Source organism: Microtus pennsylvanicus, chromosome 5 (assembly GCF_037038515.1).
Source record: "Microtus pennsylvanicus isolate mMicPen1 chromosome 5, mMicPen1.hap1, whole genome shotgun sequence".
NCBI classification, from domain to species: Eukaryota; Metazoa; Chordata; class Mammalia; order Rodentia; family Cricetidae; genus Microtus; species Microtus pennsylvanicus.
Genome location: NC_134583.1, coordinates 11632777 through 11646627, shown reverse-complemented (window position 1 = coordinate 11646627; position 13851 = coordinate 11632777).

Below are 13851 nucleotides of genomic sequence, written 5' to 3'. Positions count from 1 at the left end.
TTTGCCATTGATTGACTGAATTGAAAATCGCTTATTAAAATGCAGTGTATAACTATCCTGTACACAGAACAGCTACATATGCAAAGAAAAGGCTTCATCCCTAATATTTTCCATACAAACAAAATTAAAAGTCATCAATATGAGAAGATCTTTTTGTCTCATCATAGGTTTTTAGTTTTCTAGTAAAGTCACATTTATTAATTTGTTTTCTCAGCTTTAATTTCTCATTTGCCTTTCTCTCTATGAGTAGGAAAGGTACAACTTGATGAAGCATTTGTTTTATATTCTACACTTTTTCATTAGCTATACTGATTATTTATAAAATAAAGGTTACTGTTGCTTTCCCATATACACAATGTCACTTTATCATAGTGTTTCTGCTATGTACCATACTATGTATTTAAGTATTTTTTTCCTTGAAGATTATATTAACATCAAAACTTAGATTTGCATGCACTAAAGTGAGTTGATGCTTACCTTATATATCAGCGTTAGGTGAGGCAGTCTAACTGCTGATATTCAAAGTCACTTTCCCTCAGCCATTCTGATACCTTGCTCGAGACGGTCCTTATGTATGATATGTACTCATAGTAATTTGAAGCCCATGGCACTCTCTAACTTAGATAATTATATGGGTTTGCGATTTTAGTTTTGTTTTTATATTTTGATTTAGGTAAATTTTAACTTTATTCTGAAAAATTTAATATTTTTATAATTATGTATGAATTGAATTAATTTTTAATAATTGTCTAACTCAATAAGTATTGAGCTCTTTCCTCTGAAAGGGTATAACCACTAATTTATTATTTATTAATTTGTCTATCTCAAACTCTTTTTCAGTTGCTGGCTAAGATCAATGACAATACATGTTACTAGATATCTTTTGTCTAATAGATGAAATTCAAACAACAAATTTTTAATTAAAAATAAATAAATAAATGGAAAAATTCAAACAACAAAATAAACCATATTTTTAAAAGTCATGGACATGAAATTTAGACTAATAATAAGCATAGTATGTATTCAGTGATTATGAATTTAAAAGTGAGCCATGGGGCCCAACTTTTAGTATCTTTCTAGGGAATAACTAGGCTGAGTTTCTCTTGATTCTGTTTATGGCATAGTTTTAAATATAAGTCAATCCCTTTTTTGCTCTCTCAAAGGCAGATCCAATCAAAACTGCTTTAGATGATCTGTTCTTATAACCAGAGAGTTTTTCCGAGATCTGGTTTAAATGCCACTTCTACCTTTCTCTTTATAATCATTGCAAAAAGTGGAGAAGAGGAAGGGCTGGATTACTTAGCTGTGTCTTTGGCTAGTGATAGTCATGAACATCCAAAATTATTCTGAAGTAACTATGAAAGCCAGTTCCTAGTCTGTTGAACCTTGAATTGCTTGTCTGTTATGATGGCAAATCCCTAGGACTTTGGCTTGGCAGGGGCGTCTTCTCTCTAGAAACTCCAGAATTGTATTTTTGATCATGCAAACAGAGCAAATCCAGCAATATACCTCACCTCATATATTAGATTGAACAGGGGGTCAAACACCACCATAGTATCCCCATTCTTTGCAGTCATTTGCCTCTTAAACTTTACTGACATCTTGAATCATCAGAAACTCTCAGTGTTTTCTATCCTAAATTTCTCAGATTAACTTCTCCATCAATTGGATGACTTCCTGTCATATGTGACTGTGCTGATGTACATCTAACCATTTCTGAAATTATCCTGTTTATTCTCATTTGCATTATGACGACTTAAATGGAAAGCTGGCCTTTGGATCTTCCCAAATTTTTTATTAAACAAGTAATGGAGATTTTCTCTCTGTGTGTATTGTTGATATCAACATTAACAAAATCATTTAAATTATATAAAAGTTTTGAAGGAAATTTACTTTCAGCAAGAAAATTATATCTTTAAAGAGTTCCATTTTTACTATTCTATTTAAATATCTCAGCTTATCTTCTTTGTATAATGCCTTATAGACATTAAATATTTAGATTGGACTTCGCTTTTTTTAAAAGAAATAAACCTGCCTACTTTAATAAAAATGAACTCTTTCACAGAACATAGTAACCAGTCAAGAATTTATGGTCCTAGTTTACACATAAGATATTAAACACATGCAGCATAAATCTTGTACTTTGAACAAAGAACGGAATATTTTTGTGATTAAAACAACACTTAGAGTCTACAAGCTTGCAGTTATGTTGACTGTGGTTTTTCTCTAGTAGTTTCTGTCTCTTGTAAAGAGAAGTTTCCATGATAAGGTGTGAAGACTGCACTTATTTGTGAACATAATGAGAAATGTTTATAACTTGTTTTTAGAATTATGCTAGGTTATGTAAATTAATGATTGTAGACTTTTCTCTAATTTCAAAAATTCTGTGTATTTAAGTTTCCTGCACCAGGCATGGTTTACCTCTGGCTGAGCAGGTGGTAAATCCAATAGAGAGTTATTGATTATTGTCAAGATATCTGTGCCACTACTAAAATTGTAGGGTGCCATGCTTTTTGTTGATGTGGTCTAACGCTCGAGTAATGTTGCCGAAGAAGGGGTACAAATATTGTTAAGACCTAGAAGATCATGGACTTTTCTATGAGATTCTGTCTCCTAGTAATAACAGAAACTATACATATAAGGTCTCTACATGACTACACATACTAGACATGGAAAAGCCTGTGAACCCTCAACCCACCCCCAAGAACTATACGCAACGGAGAAATGACCAACATCAGTGAAAAGAACACCATTCGGTTGTCAAGTGCCAATGGTCAGCCCAAAAATACACATAGAAACAACATTATATTGGCTCAACAAGTTATATGCAAGAATATATATTCAATATATTATATTAAGAATAAGTATATCATAACAATTACAGAACTAAAGAGACTATGTACTTGAAGGAACATTGGGAGGAATATATAAGAGGGTTTGAAGGGAGACAAAGGAAGCGAGAAATGTAATTAAATTATGATCTCAAAAGCAAACAGAAACGTGAAAGAACAAAAAACCTGGGTCATTTAACCCAAGGATTATTTCACACTAATTGCCACAGTCATGGCTTTTATAAAGGACTGGATTTTCCCGCAGGTAGGAAGGACTGAATACTCATATGATTTCAAGCCCCTTTCCCACTTCTTGCTGTGGTTTTCAGGTCAGCTTGCAGTGTGGATGAACTGGGAGGGGAGAGAAGCGAAAGTTTTGTGTTGTAACAGTGATCTTGACTGTAGCACCCAGTTTCATTTCTCTGATTTTTTTAAATTAGTTCATTTGAAAGATAAGCATTGGGTTTCCACAAAGAGTTATGAGATGCTTGGCCTATATGATTCCACTTGGAGGAAAAATTTGGCAAACTTAAATTGTTGCCAGCAACTCTATTCTCTGTACAGTTTTAAACGAATGAGTTTCATACAAATAGCCCCATATAGAAAATAGATAAGTCTCAATATACAATCACATAAGCTTCATGGACTGGCTTTACTTTCTGTGAGAGTTCAAGCTCTTAGTAAAAAGGTATTAAGCCTAGTCTAGTAAATATGAAATTTAAATTTGCGACTTGCGGTATCTTCAATAAAATAATTACTCGGATGCAACCTGAAAAGAAATAAAAAGAATGAATTAAATTAAATAAATATCAGGAGAGCATGAAGAACACATCCTGAGTTTGGCATGCAGGTTTCACTTTCCTCTCTAATCTGATGTGAATCCACTTGGCAAAGTGTAATTTACTCATCACCTACTTTTGCCCGTATGATTTCCTTTAAGGATGTAAATGTAATAAAACTAAGCCAACCATGTCTGAACAAGGGGAAACTGATACACCTTCCTGTTATGTGGGTTATACTTGACCTGGGATTTGACTTGTTTTGTTACTTAGGAAACTCAGCTATTTCTCTTGTTTCACTCCTTAGCATTTGCAATACAATTATAAAATGCCTACAGGGGAATGGAAATGATAAATGTATTCCCATTTCATGCTACTTGTTAGCAGATGTCAGTGACAAAATGCTCTGAAACTCTTTCATGATCTTCCGATTTGACACTGTGTTATTTATAAAGGTTATTTTGTTTCTTATATACTTGGTCACTCCTGAGTGGATTTCCACTTCCTCCCCCTTCCTCTGCAAGGCCCTCATGTCCAGACCTTATGTACTCCTACGATTAGTAAGACCTCAAATTACTAGTCTCCATGGGCAGCAAGAAGTTTCATTTTACTGTCTACTCTGCAAGCTTACTGAATTAAATTAATACTATACATGGTTCTTCTGTGTGGAAATTAAAGAGATTTATACTCACTGTTTTGAACAAGAACAGTTTTGCTTGCAGCTGTCAAAACAAGCTGTCATTTCAATTATCTAGAGTGTCTATTAGTCAATTTTTAATAAAGTTCCAACTAGGTTTTCTTGGGTTTTAATGAATGACATCCTGTGCACACCTTTTAAATATGTGTTTCAGGGCCCTAAAGAATTCTGAAATTAGGTAGAAAATAATAAGTAATCTAATCATAAGATGCTTAACATTTTCCTCCACTGCCTAGAGTGTACACTGTTCTCACAATTACAGCTCCTTTCTCAACACCCCCAACTTCTCCAACCAGAGCAGCTATAATTGACAGCAAAACACTGAGGAATTTGCAACACAGGCATCTGCTTCTGGAATGGGGTAATATGGAAACAAAGCATTTAGTGCTTTTTGGTCCCCCATTCATTATCTTAGTGAACTCTTTAAATGGTTGTGAACACATGTCATTTTTCTTTCTACCATTACCAATATTTAATCAATAATTGCATATGTAATTGGTTATCATTCAAAATTTTCCTAAAATGATATGCTAAATTTTCCTATTGAAATCTTCAGAGCCATAAAGTCAGCATTATCATTAACATTTCAGAGACGAAAGCTGAGTCAGTTGAACCTGTCTTTTGAGGAGAGAGAGGAATCACTTCTCCGGTAGTCATAGCACAAGTGCATGATCTGGGCCACCTCCATCCTTGACCCTCTCTGTTCTTCTCTCTCCATTGCTAGAACCCCTTGCTCTCCTTGCTGTTGTTATATTTCTATACAACAGCATCCTTTGAAGAGTTGCATGAGAGGTAGGAAGATCAGTTCAACATCATATTCAGCTACAGGGTTAGTTCTAGGCAGTCTGAGCAGCCTGGTAGCAGACAGTGCTCCTAACAAAACCATTATCTGAGGTCTTAGATCCATTGATATTCTATGTCTGTGATTTACTCATTTCTGAACTAATACTATGAACTGAATAGCTCCATAAAACTTTAAACTTGGCTCCTAATGACAAAAGTCCAACTCCTGCTATGTTCACCTTTAGAAATTTGATGACACAATTTAAGTGTTAAATATTCTTTTGATTACTAAAAATGCCTTTTGATGTTTTTAGTTTCTCCCTTGCTAATCAAAATGTCTCTAAATACAATAGATCCAGTTTGAATTCTCTGATTACACGACAACACTGAAGACATGGGTTCTGTGATCACAGGTGTGTGGTTTGGAATCCATTTCTAGACTTTATGCGATATTGGCCAGTGTATTCATTATTTTTATGTTTTCATTTGACTACATAAAATCATATAATAATAATACTCTCCTTTATGATTGTCATGAATATTGAATTATATGATACAAGTGCAATGCTTAGAAATGTGGCTGTCATTGACAAGTGCTTGAAAAATCATTCCATTCCTGTGGCTTTGAAATGTTTTATTTAGTTTTTGACAATCTACACATGAATGAAATGTATTATAAAGATATTGAGCACTGATTGCCTTCTCATATCCCCTTTGCATGTCTGCAGGCCTCTTTCTTCTTCTCAGTTACCCCCTCCTACTGCCAAATCTCATTTTTATATAAGTCTTATGTATCATAATTTTAATATATGCCCTACCTACTGGGTATTTATGTTTCTATTGACCTTGTTCTATCCAGAAGACAGAAAGAATCTGTAATCATCTTCCCAACCCATCAGATGTTTCCATCTTTCCACTATCTTTGTTATGATATTCTTCGGATATTAAAGTATCTTATATACCTATTCTGTATAGGGTGAAGTAAGTCCTCACCAGTAATTTATTCTCAATACACTGTCCAGGTATGAAGTCTATATTAACCATGGCCCACTGCTAAAGGATGCTTTTTTGACCAAGGATAAGAACAATACTACTATAAGGATACAAATGTAATTATTTGAAAATCAGTTTGGCTGTGGTTCTGTTTGATATAACATGACTAATAAGTTACTCACTAAGGCCTCTGAATTTCCCAGCCATATAACTTTTTTGTTCATGTTCACAGTAAGATGTATGCATGCCTTTCCGTGAAGTAGCCTTCAAATCAAATAATAAAGCATTAGATTACATACAAAATCACCATAGCGCAAATTCAGCAAGTACATTTGTCTGGCAGACTGCAAAGCAATGTGCAGCGTTATGAAGGGAGCCTGTGTGGAGAAAGATTCCAGTTCAGTTTCAAGCTGATTCACCTGTGTCTGTATCCAGAGTGTTCGATCTTCAGCGATTGAGTCTTATCAGGTTTTTGCAGGTGAAAATGCAATGAAAAAAAACACCATTGTGCTTTGAGAGCCTCTGAAGGAATCCAAGACAACTACCAAGAAGTAGAAGGTTTATTAAGACATTCACTATGTCTAGTAACATCATTATCTCCATATGAAGTATCCCATGAACTTTACTTATTTATTTTTATTTTATGTGTATGAGAGTTTTCTCTGTAAGTATGTAGTAAACTAGTATGCCTAGTATTGATGGAAACTAGAAGAAGGAGTTGTGTCCCCTGGAACTGCAGTTACAGGTGGTTTTGAGCCACCATGTGGGTGCCTCAAACTGAACCAAAGTCCTCTACAAGAGCATAAAGTGCTCTTAACGACTAGGCTATCTTTTTTTTAGCTCCAACGATTTATTCATTTTTATTATTGTGTGTATTTGTATGTGTGTGTGCTCACGTGGTGTGTCTTTGTGTGTTCAAACAGAGGATAGGTTTCACATATTCTGAATCTAAGTTAGGTAGGTGTTACCCACCTAATGTGGGTTCTGAGAACCAAAATCAAGTCCTCTGAAATAACATTAAGCACTCTTAACCTCTCAACCATCTATCTCTTCAGCTTCTCCATTTAAATATTTAAAATTAATTCTTTCTCTTAATAAGACTATAGAAGTAGAGATCTCTATGGATTGTTCCTATAGCCTTTGTTTTAAATACTCATTCAATTGTCTCACTATTACTTTATTCCCATCCCATCACAGTTTGAAAATCTTAGTGTCTCTGATATTCTTTCCCTACTTACATATCATATGTATATGAAATCTCTTTGCCTCACATCACTCATGACTCCTTTTTTACTTCCTGGCTTCTGTAAACACTCACTCTGACTTCAACAGCAGAGTCTAAACTTCTTATGTAGGATTGTGCTTGAGAGAGAACTTAAAAACATACATAACTTACTTTATTTAATGTAATATTTTCAAGTTGCATCTATTTCTTGTCAATTGCATTACTATGATTTCTCTTTATTGGTGAATAGAATTAAATTATATACATGCACCACATCTTTGCTGTGCAGTGACCAGTTGTTAAACATTTTCCATTTCCTAATCATGGAGTAGCAATGAACATGGAGTGTATTTATTTCTTTATAGATGGATAATACATGGATTTTAATATCTTTGTAGTTTGATTTTGAACTTTTTGTAAAATCACTCCTAATTTCCATAAAAGTTATATCAAATTACACTTCCTCCAATACCCATAATCAATAAACATAATTCTTTCCCATATTATTTTTTGACTTTTTTATGATAACCATTCTGACCAGAATGGGGTAGGTTCTCAAAATATTTTTAATGTTGAACTTCTCTAATGGCTAAAGATGCTGAATGATTTTAGAATGTTCATAAAACACTGCTATATCTTAAGAGAATTCACTGCTCAGTTCAATAGCCAATTTCTTAATTGGGTTGTTTATTTCCTTAAAGTGTAGTAGCTTTAGTTTTTTGCACACTCTAGACACTAATCTTCTCCAGGATGTATAGCTGGCATAGATTTTCTCCCTTTCTGTAGATTGGCTTTTCACTCAACTGAGAGTTTCTTTGCTATATAGAAAAAAAAACATTGTAGTTTCATGCACTCTATTTTTTCATTTGTTGTCCTTATTTCCTGAGTAAATAGAGACCTGTTTTAAAAGACTCTGCCTATGTTTGTTTGTTGTTCCATGTGTTTTCCTCTAGCAATTTCAGGTTCAAGTTTGATATCTTTGACCCATTTGGAATTGTTTCTTGTCACAAGAGGTAAGGATCTAATTTTAATTCTACTACATGGAGACATTTAGTTTTCTTAACATCATTTGTTGACAATGTTCTATATACTTCAGGATGAATTTTTGTCATCTTAGTCAAAGATCGTGCAGCTAAAGTTGTATGAACTTGTATCTGAATCTTTTCCATTGTGTAAATTTCTGCTTGGCAATATGCCTTGATGATTCTATTACTATGACTCTCTGTAATAGCTTGAAAACAAGTATGGTGAGCTTTCCAGCATTATTCCTCATGGTGAGAGTTTCTTTGAGTCTTGCAGATTTATTTCTGCTTCCATAAAATATTTAAGATGTTTTAAATTGATGAGCTATGTTTCTGGGTTTTTAATTATGATTGCATTGAATTCATATACTACTTTTTTCTTGGTGTCAATGTTCACAATACAGATTCTTCTATTCCATGCCATAGGATGTCGTTCCATACTAGAGTATCTTCTTCATTTTCTTTACTGTTTAAAGTTTTCATTGTAAATGTCTTTTATGTCCTCAGTTATCATTATTCTAAAATCCTTTTCTTGTCAATCTAGCATGAATGGGGCTTTTTTAAAAGTTCATTTGCTTTCATGACTGTAATTGGCATGAAGGAATGTTGCTGATGTTCATGTGTTAAGTGAATATCTCACCACTTTGATGAAACTGTTTATCAGCTCTAAGGGTTGTCTCATAGAGCCTTTAGGATCACTTATATACAGCCTGGTCATCTACAAACAGGTATATTTAGATTCCTTCTTTCTCTATTTATATCATTTTATTTTTTTCTCTTCTTATCTTACTTAACTAACTCTAAGACTTCAAGCCCTATCTCGAATAATATGGAAAAGAGTGGATGCTGATATTGTTTTTCATTATAGTAGGAATGCCTTGAATTTTCTCTCTTTAGCATGATATTTACTACAGGTACATCATATAGAGATTTGAATAAGTTGATATATGGTACCTCCATCCCTAGTCTCTTTAAAGTGTAGGGAAGCTTAGAGATCAGTTTTAGGAATAGTTGTTACCAATTTGAGAATAAGGTAGTCCAAATTAGGCTAGCAGATTGATTGCCTCTAACATTTCAAAGCAGTTTTGCCTGGGTGGTCTGAGAGGAGGTTTATCTTTTAATCTCACGAACATGAGTTCTGTTGTTGGTGTAATATGGGGTCCCAGGGTCACTTTCAGTGTTTGAAGTTGACTTTAGAATATACTTGCTCTCCAAGTTTCAGTAAGTCTCCTGAGATACCAACCACCCTCTGATCTTAGAAATGCAATTCCACGGTACAATTGATCATGATGGTTCTTGCCTCAACCTCTAAAATATTTGAACCCTTCACATTGCTTCTCATTGAGCTATCACAGGTAAAATGCTTCTGTGTTGTAGTTTTTACATTTTTCATGGAAGAATGTAATTCAAGAATTTCATGTATCCTTTTAAGTATAATGGAATTGTCTCTTCTGAGAAAACAGTTCTTTACTTTATATCATAATTTAAAATGAACACATGTACTCTAAAATTGGTAAGAAACTTGCACCAGTCAAGAAACTATATTCCCATAACCTAGTCATTTAGAACAGAGATATGCCTTTCACATCAATGGGAAAGTCATAGCTACTTTACTGATCATAAAATAAAAAGGAAAAACAAAAACAAAATAATTAAATTCAGTTATTTTATGTACCACATTTATTTTACTACTTCTGTTTTTTTTCTTTTTTCATTTTTTAAAATTTATTTATTTATTTATTAAAGATTTCAGCCTCCTCCCTTCCACCGCCTTCCATAACCCTCCCCCTCCCACAATCAAGTCCCCCTCCCTCATCAGCCTGAAGAGCAGTCCGGGTTCCCTGCCTTGTGGGAAGTCCAAGGATCTCCCACCTCCTTCCAGGTCTAGTAAGGTGAGCATCCAAACTGCCTAGGCTCCCCCAAAGCCAATACGTGCAGTAGGATCAGAAACCCAGTGTCATTGTTCTTGACTTCTCAGCAGTCCACATTGTCCACTATGTTCAGAGGGTCCGGTTTTATCCCATGCTTTTTCAGACCCAGTCCAGCTGGCCTTGTTGAGTTCCCGATAGATCATCCCCAATGTCTCAGTGTGTGGGTGCACCCCTCGTGGTCCTGAGTTCCTTGCTCGTGCTCTCTCTCCTTCTGCTCCTGATTTGGACCTTGGGATTTCAGTCCGGTGTTCCAATTTGGGTCTCTATCTCTGTCTGCTTTCATTGCCCGACGAAAGTTAATCTCCAGGAGGATGTCTATATGTCTTTCTTTGGGTTCACCTTCGTATTTAGCTTCTCTAGGATCACAAACTATAGGCTCAATGTCCTTTATTTATGGTTAGAAACCAAATATGAGTGAGAACATCCCATGTTCTTCTTTTTGGGTCTGGCTTACCTCACTGTTTTTGTTTTAAGACCATGTTTCTCTGTAATTTTGGAGTCTGTCCTGGAATTAGCTCTTGTAGATCAGACTGGCCCCAAACTCATAGAGATCCACCTGTCTCTGTCTCCTGAGTGCTGAGATTAAAAGTGTGCACAAAAACTGCCTGACTTATTTTTTACTTCTAAGGTCAAAAATTATTTTATTAAAAATATTATGTTCATCCGATCTATAGATTGATCTCCAGAACAGCCAGAGCTATGCATAGAAACCCTGTCTCAAAAAAATTAATCTCTCTCTCTCTCTCTCTCGCTCTCTCTCTCCATATATATATATGTTTCATTTTTTACCAATGAAAGTTCCATTTTGGAAAAAACATATTAGATGAATTATTATTATTTTACCTCATTTAATTGTTTATAAAATGCCAGAATAACTAGGTTTTGATCCTACTGCATGTACTGGCTTTGTGGGAGCCTTGCCTCTTTGGATGCTCACCTTCCTAGACCTGGATGGAGGGGGGAGGACCTTGGACTTCCCACAGGGCAGGGAACCCTGACTGCTTTTAGGACTGGAGAGGGAGGGGAAGTGGAGTGGGGGGAGGGGGAGGGAAATGGGAGGAGGGGAGGAGGCGGAAATTTTTAATAAAATAAAAAAATTCAGAAAAATAAATAAATAAAATGCCAGAATAATTAAAGTTCACTAGAGGCAAGTTTTAGTTGGCTACTGTCTATTAACATGTTCAAGTATTCAAATCAGTTCCTATGCCCTTTGTTGAGCTTTATTGCCTCTCAATTAATGGCCACGCTATAATCTTGCATCTTCCCATTCAGGGTCCAATCCTCAATTCCACCAATTTACTCAACTCTAATTTCAGATAATTCAAAACTGATTCTAAGTCTAAGTTTAAGATAAATCCTATATCCATTAACTTTACTCCATACAGAAAAATGTAGTTTCTTTCCTTGTTTTCTTTTACTTGAAATTTAGAGAAACTTAACGTTTCCTGTCTTAGTTTCTTTTTCCATCACCACAAGTAGAACACACTTTCAAACTGAGCTCAATGGACTAGAAACTTCATGAGCAAGTAATTGAAAGGTGAATGAATATGAAATACTAAAATTTTATTGCACTCTCCTGCAGAAATGATTGTAAACCACTACAGACTACATTGTATACATTACTCCAGATTGTATTTCCATACACTATTCAAATTGCATTCGTGGAAACTAATATAGATTATATTATGGTATAGCACTCTACACTGCATTACTGTCCACTATTCCAGCCTGTATTTCCATAGATTAATCAAACTGGATTACTATCCAGTACTCTAGAATAGATTATTGTTTTTAACAGTAATCTATTACTGTCCACTTCTGTACACTGTACACTGTATATTTTAGAATTAATTATTTACTGTCCATGACTCTAGACTATATTAATTTATAGTACTCTGTTTTATATTACTAGTTCACATTTTTAATATTGTACACTACTCCATAGTATATTGTCAAGCATTACATTGAATTGTTATTAGATATTGCCACAAACTATATTACTGTATATTACTATAGACTATTACTGTACATGAGTATAGATCACTATGTATATTGACACAGGAAATCGTAGGAAAATTTTGATTTCTTGAGTAGTATCATTTCCACTGTTTATTTTGATTGTGTAAATATTCATCCTTTTGTTCTTCTATCTTTAATTCAAAATCCATTGTAGAGCCACATAAAATATGTATCTATTCTTTAAAGTTTTATTCTACAAGCACTTACTACTTAGTTTTTGCTAACTTTCACTCTTTCACTAAAAACAATACAAAAGCAATCACTGTCCTTTCATTTACAAGATTCCATTCATTACTATTGTCCTCTCTAGGTTCCCATCTCCCAGAGTTCAGAAGCAATGTAATGGGCTGCATTTCAATGTCAGTTCTGTGGTGATGGTGCTTCCTTTAAGACTTCCTGGAGGAGGCAGTCTTCAGACACATGCAGTGAAGGTTTATTTCATTTCAGTTGTTTCCTTTTTCTTCTTTATATCATAGAATACTTGTAAGGTAATAATAATGGACATTTTTCTCTATTAGTGAAAAGCTTCGATGTGGGATGCTTTTTCTTAGACCTTTTTTATTCTAATAGATTATTTTCATGTAACACATACTGAGATATGGTTTCTCCAACTCCTACAAGATCCTCCCCACCCTCTCTCCAATCCAAATCCACACTCTTCCTATCTCTTTTTAGAAAGCAAACAGCCATTTAGAGAATAAGGTAAAATAAAATAAAACAGACCATCCAGAATAGAATAAAACAACAAACACAAGAAAAAGAGGCAAAAAAGCACAAGAAACTCTGACAGATACAGAGACATACAGAAATCCAATAAAAGTCTAAAATTTGAGGATAGTATTAAGTAAAGTCTCTGCCAAAAAATAAGGAAAAATAAAAGATAAACACCTTGACAAAATATTATGAGACAAAGACCCTCCAAATATATCATTGAGTTCACTTTGTTTTGACAGTGTATTGTTAGGCACAGAACCTGTATTTAAGAGTGTTTTGTATCCCCAGTTAGTCTCCATTGGAGGAAACCAGTTTTTCATTTGTTAGTGGATACAAGTTGAAGAAGGATTCTGCATTAGTGATGGGGGTGTATGTCCACTTCTCTCATCTATGGGATCATCCAGATATTAATGGATTTGAAGCTTCTTCAAATCTGTTCACTATGAAGTTTTTCTCCTTTTATTCCAGTTCGCTTTTCTCCAATATCTTGTTGCACTATAAGTACCAGTTCTTTGGGATCCTCTGTTACATCTTCATCCACACCAAGGTATAAGGTACCATCCCTACACAGCCTATAGATTTTTACTTCCTCCTCTTCCTTAGAGAATACTTGGATGTGATGATGGAAATCTTGAGTCTTCTCTACAAATGCCATGCATATGTTATTTTCAACCACTCCCTCGAACCCAAGCCTAATTTTTAATATGGTCAAGAACTGAGCCAATTTCAGCACCATCTTTCTTCAGTTTTTGTGGTGCTGTATTCAAAAGCACTCCCTCAATTTCTCTAACTCCTGTTCAATTAATTGGACCAAAGTCATGATGTTTGAAGGAAGAAGTCAACTTGCTACTGGGGTG